We start from the raw sequence: 14,466 nt of genomic DNA, 5'->3' as shown, positions 1-14,466 counted from the left end.
TTGGTAGAGGAGGGAAAGGGGTCCTGCCATAACATCTGCTACCTCCTTCAGAATCCTGTCAGGCCCCATGAACTTGTGAACATTCATCTGATACAGCTGGTCCCTTAGAATTTCAGTGTCCACAAATGGAAAGTCACTGTTCCTGTACTCGTGATCCTCCAACTCAGGGGACTGGGCAGCCCAAGGTCCATCAGTATTATTAAAGACTGAGGCAAAAAAAGCATTGAATGCCTCCACTTTTTCTTCATCCCTATGTCAGATTGCCATCTTCAACAGGTATCAATCCAATGTTTTCTTTAGACCTCCTCTTATTATTAACATACTTTAAATAGTCTTTTTTTTTTTGGCTGACACAACACCAGCCAGTTTCAAATCTAGCTGAGCTTTGGCCTTTCATGTCTTCTCACTGCATATATGAACCACAGCTCTGTAATATTCCTGCGAAGCCTGACCTTGCTTCCAGAGATCAAACAATTTATTTTTCCTCTTGAACTCTTCCTTGAAATTAAGATGGAAGGCTATATCCTGACTTTCAGGGGTCATTCAATTTATCATGAAATTACAGAGTCATTTTCTTTCCCTTTGGTTTCTGAGTATTCAAGTATTTTACAGAAAAATGGAACATCAGTAGGATAAATTAGGAGCAATCCTATATATGTAACATGTTGCCTTCCCTACTGAATACCATATAAAACATTATTCAGGGAATATTCAGAAGTGAATTCTGTACCCTCTGGGTTCACAGAATCACAGAATGTAAGGAACTGGAAGGGACCTCAAAAGATCATCTAGTCCAATCCCCCTGCCGGAGCAGGAACACCTAGATGAGACTACACAGGAATTTGTCCAGGCAGGTTTTGAATGTCTCCAGAGCAGGAGACTCCACAATCCCCCTGGGCAGTCTGTTCCAGTGCTCTGTTACCCTCACCAAGAAGAAGTTTCTTCTCAAATTTAAGTGGAACCTCTTGTGTTCCAATTTGAACCCATTATCCCTTGTCCTATCATTGGTTGTCACCAAGAAGAGCATGGCTCCATCCTCGTGACACTCACCCTTTATATATTTATAAACATTAATAAAGTCACCCCTCAGTCTTCTCTTCTCCAAGCTAAAGAGACCCATCTCCCTCAGCCTTTCCTCATAAGGGAGATGCTCCACTCCCTTAATCATCTTTGTTGCCCTGCGCTGGACTCTCTCCAGCAGTTCCCTGTCCTTCTTGAACTGAGGGGCCCAGAACTGGACACAATATTCCAGGTGTGGTCTCACCAGGGCAGAGTAGAGGGGAAGGAGAACCTCTCTCTACCTACTAACCACCCCCCTTCTAATACACCCCAGGATGTCATTGGCCTTCCTGGTCACAAGGGCACAGTGCTGACTCATGGTCATCCTGCTGTCCACCAGGACCCCCAGGTCCCTTTCCCCTGTGCTGCTCTCTAATAGGTCATTCCCCAACTTATACTGGAACCTGGGGTTGTTCCTACCCACATGCAAGACTCTACAATTATTTCCCTTGTTATATTTCATTAAATTTTTCCCTACCCAACTCTCCAACCTGTCCAGGTCTCGCTGGATGGCAGCACAGCCTTCTGGCATGTCAGTCATTCCTCCCAGTTTGGTGTCATCAGCAAACTTGCTGATAGTACACTCTATTCCCTCATCCAAATCACTGATGAATATATTGAATAATACTGGCCCCAGTACTGACCCCTGAGGTACTCCACTAGATACAGGTCTCCAACTAGACTCTGCCCCGTTGACCACGAGTCTCTGGCTTTTTTCTTCAGCCAGTTCACAGTTCACCTCATTACCTGATCATCCAGAGCACACTTCCTCAGTTTAGCAGCAAGAATGCTATGTGAGCCTGTGTCAGTAGAATTTTTGGATTCTTATGTCTGGGTTTCTATGGAGGAATAAATTGCATCATTAAAGTTTGTATTTGCCACCAAACACTTGCTTATAAGAAATACCATGCCCTGAGAAATGACACAGGGGCAATAAAAAGTCCCAGAGGACCCATGAGGATCGCTGAGGATTACTGGTGCTGTCTGATAGCTGTCTGGAGAAAGGTGGGAGATGTTAGCCTTCCTCTCTATGGACAGAGAATCTTTTGTCTCTGTTTCTGCATTTAGCTTCAAGATAAGATTAATTGTAGAGTCATTTAGGCTGGAAAAGACCTTTAAGACCATCAAGTCCAAAATTACCTAGCACTGCCAATTCCACATCTAAACCATGTCCCTAAGCAGCACATCTACATGTCTTTCAAATACCTCCAGGGATGGTGACTTTGCAACTGCCCTGGGCAGCCTATTCCAATGCCTGACAAGCCTTTCAGTGAAGGAATTTTTCCTAATATCCAGTCTAAAACTCCCATGGTAAAATTTGAGGCTCTTTCCTCTTGTCCTATCACCTGTCATATGGGACTGACACTCACCTTGCTAAAACCTTCTTTCAGGGTAGAAAGCAATAAGGTCTCTCCTCAGGTTCCTTTTACCCAGACGAAACAACCCCAGATCCCTCAGTGATTTATCATAAGACTTGTGCTCCATACCCTTCACCAGCTTCGTTGCCCTTCTCTGAACTCTCTCCTACTCCTCAATGTCTTTCTTGCAGTGAGGGGCCCAAAACTGAACACAGTATTCAAGGTGTGGCCTCAACAGTGCCAAGTACAGTGGCACAATCACTTCTCTAGTCCTGCTGGCTGCACTATTCCTGATACAAACCAGGATGCTGTTGGTCTTTTTAGCCACCTGGGCACACTGCTGGCTCATATTCAGCCAGCTATTGACCAATACTGCCAGGTCCTTTTCCACTGGGTAGCTTTCCAGCCACTCTTCCCCAAGCCTATAGAGTTGCACGGGGTTGTTGTGACCCATGTGCAGGACTTGGCACTGTCATGGTTTAACATGAGCTAGTAATTGCAGCAATGAGAAAAATTCATACAGACACAGACAGAAACCCACAGACACAGAGTTCTTGTTAGCAGTGAGAGCAGAGCTAGGCAAAGCAAAGCTGAGCTGAGCCAGACTGAGCTGACTTTTATTAACAGTTCTCAATTTATAGGTTTACAGATACAGGTCTGGACCAAGAGGTTAAACAGGATGTTTTTTAAATAATTTTTATTCCAAACACACCACATTCATGTTGTGACTGTTTTCAGTCACGTTCCCATGCATATCTTGTGGGCGGCATTCCGACCCACTCATTCACACGCCCAGGCCCAACATTCACACATCATACATACGGGGGTGGTTTTCTGGCCTGAGATATCATTTTCACTGGCCTGGACTATCATTCCTTACACTCATAAAAAACATACTTCTCTATAATCTGTCCAAGGCCCTTTAGCTGGCACCGCACGTCCTGCCATTCCCACATCTCCCTCTTTTTTGTTTTTGAACATCTGGTTCACAGTGAGTGCAGCAAGGACCCTGGCTTCATTCTTCTTTACATTCTGTATCATTCTCCAGATGATTCGGAGGACTACAAGAAAAAATATTACACAAGCACATCCAATTCCCACAAAAACCCATATATGTGGATTGAGGTCTGAAAACCATGGTTTTGGATCTAATCACTTTAAGCTATTAGAAATGTCATCCATTATGTTTTTGTGTGTTAATTCTTGTAAATCATCCAATTGTTTTTGCAGGGTACTGGATAAATCCTGAACCAGGCCTTGCACATTAACTGAAAATGCTCCCTGGAGATGTTGTTTCACTTGATTCCACTCATAAACACTATAAATCCATTTCAATGGTGTTACACAGAGATTCTTTTGAATATATCCCCAATCGCAATGCAGTTTTATTCTGGTAGTCAAAGTGTTCTGTTCATCTCCTATCCACAACAGGGCTGCTTCACATATATTTACTGTAGAGGTGTGAATAGTTGTCGAGTTTTATTCTTCCCCTGAGATGAGTGTTCTCCAGTCTCAGCAGAAGCTGTCTTTACAGAAAGAAGTTTGACTTCTTCTTTATCGGTGTCACAGAGGCACCCCAAAGTCATTTTTAGGTGGGCAACAAGTTCCAAACCAGACTTCATTCTAGCCAGAAAAGTGTAGCCAATAAACCAACTATAAACAGGATTTATACAATTATTTAGCACTCCGACAACGTAAAATACAGTTTGGATGTCAGTTGAGGAGATTATTGGGGTATAAAACCATAAGAATAATGCGGATCCACAACATGCACATATTCACTCACAAGAAACAAAACCAGAGCCCTCTGATTCCAGGGTACCCACAAGAAATAATCACTTGCCTGGGTTAGCCGAGTGCTTACATTTTCCTAGATTAGGCAAGGACTCACACTTGCCTGGGTTAGACAAAGATTCATTCAAGGATATATCCAGTAAATAATCACTTACCCAAATGAGGAGGTGAGGTGCTCTCAGTCCTGGGAAGCCTCCTTAGACGGCATCCCTGTCTAAGGGGAGGGCTCCAGTTCACAGACCCACTGCTCTGAGAAGACCACTCAAAGGGGGTCTTCAGCAGGGACCCCGTTTTATAGCCTGGTCAGATCTGGCTGTGGGCATTACAACATAGTCCAGAAGTTTCGCAACTACTCTGGGCACCTCCTCTGTTGAGGACCATGTCAGTTGACTGAGGGTCCCACCTTTCCTGCCCCACCAGCTGGTGAAGGTGAAGTCGCCCTGCCCTGGGGCAGGGGAGGATGTGTCAGCACCTTGGTGCCACCCTAGGTGCGCATGTGGGGACAGGCACAGTGGGGCACAAAAGGTGCTAAAGGAGCCATCAACGGTCTCATTGAAGGCTCCAGATCTCATGATCTGACAGGCTACTTTGGAGTGGTGGTACAGTCACCTCTTGTCTCCTAAGTCAAAAGGGGGCACTCTGTTGATGAGTTTTAATGCCCACTGTGGATCATCATACCTTATGTGTCATTTTCCTGTTATACATTATCATTACAAATCAACCTGCTAATAAACAATAGAATAGTGATACTTGCAACAATTACAGTTATTATCAAATGTTGGAGGAGGCTGGTTAGCCATCTTGATAAGGAAAACAAATGCATTGAAAGTTTTTTCACCACTTAGTCTCCAGTCCAAATAATATAAATCTGTACCATTCTGATATGCTAGTGCCTCTAATTTCCAGGGGGCCCAGTAACAACTCAAAACATCTCCCACGGTTGCTCTAGATACCTCACACGTTGGAATGTCAGCAGGGGGTTTCAAAGTAGAGAGGTGCCCGAGGATTGGAGGAAAGCAAATGCCACTCCAGTCTTCAAAAAGGGCAAGAAGGAGGACCCGGGTAATTATAGACGGGTCAACCTCACCTCTGTCCCTGGGAAAGTAATGGAACAGTTTATCCTTGGTGTCATCTCAAGGCATATCAGGGATAAGAGGGTCATTAGGGGCAGTCAGCATGGCTTTACCAAGGGGAAGTGTGGCAGAATGCAAACCCCCCTCTCTCCCCCCCCCCCCGCCTCCTTCAGTATGGAGGGAGTAGGCACATCTCCCTCTCTCTGCTACTTGAAGCTAACAGCTTCTTTTGTTTGGCCCAGAGCACCCTGGCCAGGGCCATTACGAGAAGGGATTGCCGAGGCGCCAGTGAGCCGCTGGGCACTTGTGACCAGTGTGGGGGATGTTTGGAGGCTTCAGGGGCACCCCACACCGTGTGGGGGTGCAGAGAAGGTTCTAGAATGCCTACAGTCAGGTCTGATCAGCCAGTATAAAAACGGGACTCTCTCGTCGAGACTGGGCCCATTGTCGCCGGTCTCTCGGAGCACGAGCTGAAGATACTGCTGCCGCCGAGAGCCCCCCCTCCCCGGGATGGAGACTCTGCTTGCCTTGCCGCCACGGGTGTGAGTAAAACCCCTCGCAGGATTGCGAGTATATTTATCCTTTCCGTGCACATATGCACGTGTGACTTCCCGTGCTTAATACAAGGACGTATAACTTTATTTCCTCGCACATTCGCGAGTGTATTTATATTCCGTGCACATTTGCATGCATACTTTAAATTATTTCCTCGCAGAATCGCGAGTATAACTTTATTTCCTCGCACAATTGCGAGTGTATTAGAAATTTACCCTTGCAGAATCGCGAGCGTACGCTTTACCTGTATCTCTTTAAGAATAATCCCGCTCTGTGTTCAGGCAAGTGTGTACTCCTCTGGGACTCGGGGGTGGTTCCGGCATTGTTTTGGGTGAAGCCACGTGCATGCACACTGTGGACCTCCTGTTGTACTAGTTGCTGCCCCTTAATAATTTTCCTCAACTGATACCCGAACCTATATTTAAGTCACTTTTGGAGTGCTAAAACCCTGTTTCTCACCGGTTTAATAAAAGTTGTTTTGGACCCTGTTGTCCCTTAAACTAGCCTCAGGATGCCTCCGTGACAGGAAGCCATGCTTGACCAACCTCATAGCCTTTTATGAGAATGTAACAAGGTGGATGGATGATGGCAGGGCGGTGGATGTGGTCTACCTTGACTTCAGTAAAGCCTTTGACACAGCCTCTCACAGCATCCTCACAGCTAAATTGAGGAGGTGTGGTCTAGACAATAGAGTAGTGAGGTGGGTTGCAAACTGGCTTAAAGAGAGAAGCCAGAGAGTGGTGGTCAATCGTGCGGAGTCCAGTTGCAGGCCAGTATCTAGTGGAGCGCCTCAGGGGTCAGTACTGGGGCCAATATTATTCAATATATTCATTAACGATTTGGATGAGGGAATTGAGTGTACTATCAGCAAGTTTGCTGATGACACCAAGCTGGAACACAAGAGGTTCCACTTAAATTTGAGAAAAAAAACTTCTTCTCAGTGAGGGTGACAGAGCACTGGAACAGGCTGCCCAGGGAGGTTGTGGAGTCTCCTTCCCTGGAGACATTCAAAATCCGCCCGGACATGTTCGTGTGCGACCTCACCTAGGCATTCCTGCTCCAGCAGGGGGATTGGACTAGATGATCTTTTGAGGTCCCTTCCAATCCCAAACATACTGTGATACTGTGATCTCGGTGTTCAAGACCCGGAATGGAAATAAAAGTAAAATTGCCTTGATCTACCCCTCTATCCTCTCATTGTTGATAAAACAAGTGAAACTTCTCTGACATCATCAAGCAATTGTTAATTGGCTTGTTAGAAGCACATACAGGAGGAGTCTCAACAAAATACTGTTGCATTTGGTTAAATTTAATCCAATCCTTGTTTTCCTTCTGGTGGTATCCATGCACCACCTACCCAGTGTGTGTCATCATTGGAGAGAGGAACTTGAGGATCCCACCATGTTTAGGTCTAAAAAGAGGTGGATGTAAGCTCAATATACATGCATTCCCTCTACAGCTGGAAACATGCCAAAACTGATAATCACAAAAGAAAACCTTACTGCATTGTTGCAGGAGATGATAGCCAAATAGGCTAAGAAGGTATTAATTGGAGTGAGGGGGCACCTGCGGCTGCCATCATAGTGCTTGCGCTTGTTGTAACTTCTTCAGCTGCTCCTAGGTAACATCACTGGCCTCTTCCTTTGGTCTCTTCCATTTCTTTGTTGCCTTCTGCTGCAGGGACGGACATTGCATCTCTGGCATTGGATTCTGTGTCGCATTTCTCCAACTCATAGTAAGGTTTAACATATTTCGCAGGAAGCCACTTTGGTCCTGTTGGAAGAACACACGCATATCCCCTTCTCCAGGTGATTAACTCTACAGGCCTTTGCCATTGACTGTTGTGTAGCGGGTCCCGATACAAAACCTTTGGTCTCTGGGACAGTGCATCTGGAACACAGAAGTGTTTTTCCACTGCTGTGATTGAGGACGGAGGCATAGCATGATTCAAAAAGTTTAAAGTATATGTGGCATTATCTAATTGTTCCTGAGGCATCATATTCCTCCTTTTTTTGTTTTAATAACATTTGTTTCAGTGTGGAATGCACCTGTTCAATAATAGCCTGTCCAGTGGGAGAATGTGGAATACCTGTGACATGCGAAACACCCCATTGCTATAAAAAATATCGTGTGGATCTGGCAGTGTAGCCAGGACCATTGTCAGTTTTAATCTGTTGTGGCACGCCCAGCATAACAAAACAGCGGGTCCAGTGGCACTGAACATCCTCGCTTTTCTCACTAGTATAAGCAGATGCACAAAGCATACCTGAAAAAGTATCTATAGAAACGTGTACATATTTCAAATTACCAAAAGATGAGACATATGTTGCGAGGGCGAAAAATCATGGACTCCACACAATCCAATATGAATTCAAGCAAAGTCATTTATTACAGAAACAAGCCTCCTTATATATGCAGTTATTTCCTGATTATGCGTCCACACACCAAGCATGCATTAGCTGATTGGATATTGTCCATGTTCACAAGGTGTCCACGCGCCTGAGTCTCACTGCTAATAGGTCTGTTGATTTACATCTTGTTGAGGCCCTGTTATTGTAGAATTGCCTCACTCCCACAGCAGGTCCTGTTTTCAGCTTTCAAGCTGGCCTTGAAATTCCTTTGAGCCTGGATAGTTCAGAAATAAATCTCCATCTAATAGAAACACATCCACACAACAACCTCAAGAAAATCCCTCAAATCTCCCACAATATGTAACAGCAGTCTGCTAAATGGCATTAGCTGTGAGCCTGTGAGGGTTAACTCCAAGGGAGCATAAATTTGTAATAAGGCCTTGACATTCTGGGAAGAGCGAACTCTGTCTTTCGCTTGTTTGGGTGTCCGTTTAAACATTTTTTTTAAAGCAGCAGCATTTTGATCGAAAAAAGCATGTGGAGCCCTGGCAAACTGGAATTGGACTGTAGCTACAGTATAAGAGTCCACAACTGCATTTCCTTCTGTTATGGGACCTGGTAAAGTTGTATGAGAGCGTATATGAGTAACAAAGAGTCTGCAATGCTGTAATGCAGTTTGCAATAATACAAACATTTCAAATAACTACTGTTGCAAGATTTCTTTAAGAAAGGTGGAGGGGATGGTGTAGATGGATAGGACCTCGACTATGTACTCAGAACCACAAATCAAATTTAGAGGTTCCACTTTAAAAAGCTCTAAGCAATGTAAAGCTGCGCCAAGTTTACAAATTGGACAAAAGACAAATCTGCAAGTGTAATCGAATGCAGTCAGCCTGTAAGGTACTCATAACTCTGTTCATCAAAGTCTCTAATCCCATTTTGACTTTCACGTTTATTGGATATTGTTTTTCCTTATCGGATCAAAGTCCTGTTTGAGTTCTATCAGGGTAGTGTTGGCTTTACCTATACTTTGGCTGCCCATACTAGCGGAAATACAGCATCCAAAATTTCCTTGGATATTTCTTGCTTGAAGCAAGCAGATCTGCACCTTCCAAGCACATTCTTGTGGGACATGCAACAAAACAGAATTCTCAGAAAACGTTATTTGAGCTTACAAGTTACTTAACAAATCTTGACCTAAGAGAGGTATAGGGCTTTCTGGAAAATACAAGAATTCATCTGGTAAAACTTCGTTCCAAATTGGGCATTCCATTGGTTTAAAAAAACGGTCTTTCTTGCTTTCTTGCTTTCCCATTACCTCAAAAACAAGCATGGTGAATTTACTGAGAAGTCTCTTACAAGTAGTTACCACAGAATAAGTCTATTAAAAGATTTTTGGTTTAATTTTGTATGGGGATATAGTGGAAGATTTGGCAAGGAGATTAGTTAAACGTAAATATGCTCAAGTGACTTGCACCTGTCTGTAGAAAAAGCACATACATCACACTAATTGTTTTACTGACCTTGTGTGCTTGATGAGTAGAACCTCTGTGTTAGATAACATAGGCCTGTGAGAAACTCTAGGCACCTTATCACTATGTCTGAGATTCCTGCTTTGTTGTGAGAAAGAGCGGGAGGCTGTGCCTGCCTGAAGCCTTGAAATACAGGCGAGCTCAGCAGGCCCGGCGATCTTCCAGCAGGGCTGAACTTACCAGCGCCTGCGTTCCCACTGCCTGGGAGCTTAGGTGTGGCTTTGGAGATCCCCCAGTAGAGAGGTAACTAAAATAAAACTTGCTCTTTGTGATGCATTTGTGGCCTCTGGCTCTTCTTGCGACGTGCCTGCGTATGTGTACACTTATTTCACACCTTCATTAGAACTACGGATCTACTGGGGATGCCTTTAAATTTCACTCTCAGTCTCCTTCATTCAGTATTACAGTTCTCCAGGAGCAATATCACTGGAGGAAGTGGGGGGGGAATAAAGCCCCCCTTTTGCTGCTTTAGCAGTGGGCAGCCAGGTTTTTTTCTTTCTTTTCTTTCTCTTCTTGTTGCAATTTAGATACAGGCAAGGCCATGCAGGTGGAGTAATTGCTGGTACCAAGTGGGAGCTGCCAGGCTCTGGCAGACTCCTCGGTTACAGTGAGCTGAGTTTATCTTGCAGTTTGACATGGGCCTGAAATTTATGTTCAAGTTGTACAGCACAGGCCTGGGATATTTTGCTTTTTTATTATTCCATTTCATTCTTGCTATTATACACTTTATATGCATTTCCAATTAGTTGAGCAATAGTTACATTCCTCAGCCCCATTTACATTTTGCAATTTCTTACAGATGTCAAAAAACAGCATATTAACCATCAATCCATTATTTTCATTTTATTAGATCCAGATCAGTTTATATTCTAGCAACTTTTAAATACAACCTCTCCCAAGTTCACATCCATCATAGCATTTTGTTTTCTTTCCAATATCTCCAACTAACACATAAATTCAATGCAAATCAGAATTTAACAACTTGAATCCTTTTCTGGTCTCAAAATTAGTAGATAAGAAAAAGAGCAATTTAACATACAGTACTGTACTTCATCCCATTTTTTCCCAAGTTCTGCAGAACAACATTAATTGAGAAACCGCTATAACTCAGAATCTCACATTCAAGCCACAATCGAGTACAATATAATTTCAAATTTTCTTTTATTGCAAGATTCCCCCACAAGGTTACTCTAATGTTTAAGGATGCATCCTAAGGGGGAGCAAGGTGGTATTTTAGTAGCAGAACCAGTTCCCATTTTGTAATTAGTTCCCCAAACAAAATTATTTTGGTACCAAATGTAAATATGCAAACTAAAGTATTGAGCTCAGATATACAAACCAAATACCAAGTTCAAATATGCAAATGGATCACAACTACACTATTCAAGAAAATATCTCGATTTTAGCATTGCACCTTTGAGCCACTTACTGCTCAGCCAGGCAGATGTACCGCTGGGTCTCCCTGACAAAACAAGTCAGTGTGCACTGGAGCCCAATTGGCACCTGCCCCTCTGCTGTTCTTTAGTAAGCTGGACTGGGCAAGGCTTTTATTAGCGTCTTGTCTGGCATGCTACAACTGTTATCTCCAAAACAGGATTCTTTACCTGGTGTACATACAAAAGAGTCAAATTTAGTACACCAAGATGAGACACAGTCTATCACAGAGTTGCGCAAGTCTGAATGCTGGAATAAAACTAACATGCTAGAAAGAAAAGTAACAGCTGTCACACACAAAATCTTATCAGCACATTCAAGCAGTAAAGAACTAAATTACTCATGGTCTCCTGTATTATCACAAAATGTACAGTTTGAGTCAAAGGATTCTCGTGATTTAGCAGTCTGTGAACTTCCTGTACCATATAACAGGCAAAGACTTATGAAACTGTAATACATTTAAACAGATGCCTACAAAAAAACAGGTTAATAATGAAAAGCATCTCTGTCAAAATTTACTGCAGGATGACAATAAACCATGGCAGACGCTCTCTGTTAACCCCCTACCCCTGCCCCCCCCCAGCCCTCCCCACCAAGAAAAAGGCAAGAAAGAGGAAAAGAGAGAGAGAGAGACTTGCGAGTTGAAAAAAGTTAAAAATGCTTTACTAATGCTACTAATAAAATAGAGAAAATAATACAAAATATACAAACCCAATCTTGAATATCCCAGAGCAGCTCAACCTCAGCTGCTGTGATGTGAGTCTGCTCCAGTGGCTGCAGGGCGAGCACCCAGAAGTCCTGGGCTGGACTCCACAGTAAACTGGAACTGGATTCAGGGATGCAGGGTCTGGAACCAGGCCTCAGATCACAGACACGACAGGCAGGGTCCTCTTCAGATGCCGACCATAGTTGAAGAGAGTGAGACCCTCGTGATCTCCCACTTTTATAGGGTGTATGATGTGTATGGGATGGAATATTCAGTTGGTCAGTTTTAGTCACCTGTTCTGTCTACCCCTCCTTGCAAATACATCCTGTTATTGGTATCCTTGGTTGCTACAGCAATAAATCTAAATATGGGGTTCTTCTGCATTGCATTGGTCATCTTATCAACTCCGGAGTGAACAGTGTCTCAAAAACTATGCAGCTAAATTCAGAAAGGCACAGTTACTTTGAAGGTACTTAGAAGAACTTAGCTGAAAGCAAAATTCACCAAAAGAGAAACTGGTCTCATTTTTAACAAAACCAGGACAATCTCGCAGAGTGTTCTGCAAGTTTTCTGTGACTCGTTTGTTATCAGTTAATTCTCTCTTAGCTTGTTGAAGTTCATACCACTCTGCCTGTAAAACTGTCTACTATGTTTTAATGATCTCTTGCAGAGATTTTTGTTTTCCTCTTCTTGCTTTAAAAACAACATTAATTGCAACAAAGTATTATACTTCAAGGTTCTATTCTCTGGCCGCTTCTCCCAATCTTCTAACTTACACAGCAGACACCGCTGATTGCAATATTTTACAAGATCCTCTTTCCTCATATTTCCAAGTGCTTTCCTATGTTTTAAAACACCTCCCAATATTGATTTCTTAGGAACACGGCTGAAAACAGATGTTCCCAATCCTATCTCATAAGTAAAAACCACGAGAAGGGGGGGGGAGGGGGAAGCACAGGGCGGCTTGCAAGGCGAGTGGGAGAAGGAGGGAGAAGGCTTACAGCTTACTTACATAAACAACAGCACAAAGAAACAATTATAAAAACAACCTGTAAAACAATGAACTCACATTCTCGTCAACCTGCTTGATTTTCAAAAAGGCAATACACAGAAGTACATAATATGTACTGTAAAACTTGCAGATATAGCTTATGTACAGGGGAAGCAGTTTGTTCCATTACTAATGCAATCCTGCAACTCACTCGTTCAACGAGGGTTGCTTTCCCTGTTACACGCAGGGATTGTGTGGCCACAAAAATTTACTTCCCCATCGGATTGTGTGGTTGCCACCACACACACTACTCAATGAAGAGCCTCACAGGGGTCAGACAGTCACACAGGGGCACCATTTGCGGTGATGAGAACAATGCATACAGACACAGACAGAAATGCACGGACACAGAGTTCTTGTTAGCAGTGAGAGCAGTGCTAAGCAAAGCAGAGCTGAGCTGAGCCAGGCTGAGCTGACTTTTATTAACAATCCTCAGTTTATAGGTTTACAGATACAGGTCTGGACTAAGAGGTTAAACAGGATGTTTTTTCAATAATTGTTATTCCAAACACATCACACTCATGTTGTTACTGTTTTCAGTCACGTTCCCATGCATATCTTGTGGGCGGCATTCTGTCCCACTCATTCACACGTCCAGGCCCAACATTCACACATCATGCATACACGGGCAGTTTTCTGGCCCAAAATATCATTCTCACTGGCCTGGGTTATTACTCCTTACACTCATAAAAAATATACTTCTGTATAACCTGTTCAAGGCCCTTTAGCTGGAACTGCACGTCCTGCCATTCCCACGAGCAGTACAATCACGATAGCTGCTCACTCACTCCCCTCCCCCCCCCCCCAATAGGGGAGAGAATCAAAATACTAATACACTACTAGTATATATATATGTATATACACACACATATAAATGAAAGATAATCAAGGCAATTCTTCACGAATTCTGTTCACACTAAGTAGCACCTGGTCCCGATCCTGAAGAGAGGAAAAAAAAAAAAAAGGAAAAAGGTAGAAAAGCCCAGAGGCCTCTGCAAAATGGCAAAAAGCTGAACTAAACATCCTGAACCAAAACTTCCCCAGCTCAAGAGAGAAAGCGCCCGAGAGAGACCAGAAGTTCCCCATTCTCCTTAAATATGAAGCATGATGCTAATGGGATGGAATACTCTTATTAATCAGTCTGGATGTCAGTCAAACTCTGACCCATCCATATCCCAGTTCCTCAATGCCTCACGCCTGTGGGCAGAACGCTCAGAATGTTCTTGGCTCTCAGACCAGAACAATTAAAAACATTAACTCTGTGCTAGGGTGTTCTCTCTTGTCTCTCTCTCTAGGGCATTTCTTGCTCTTGTTCGGGGTCTCAGGTGCTTTCTCTTGTGTCCAGTTTTTTTTCTTCGCTTTTTTTTATCAGAGCTGGAGGAGTTTGGTTTGGGACATTTAGTTCATCTTTTTGCCATTTTGCAGAGGCCTCTGAGCCTTTCTACCGCCTTCCTTTATTTTCCTCTCTTCGAGATCAGGACCAAGTGTGGCTTCCTGGGGCTGGTTGCTCACTGGTGGACAGAGTTTGCGAGGAATTGCCTTGAGTATCTTTT

This window comes from Patagioenas fasciata, chromosome W, assembly GCF_037038585.1.
Source record: "Patagioenas fasciata isolate bPatFas1 chromosome W, bPatFas1.hap1, whole genome shotgun sequence".
Classification (NCBI taxonomy): domain Eukaryota; kingdom Metazoa; phylum Chordata; class Aves; order Columbiformes; family Columbidae; genus Patagioenas; species Patagioenas fasciata.
This window is presented reverse-complemented; position numbering follows the sequence as displayed.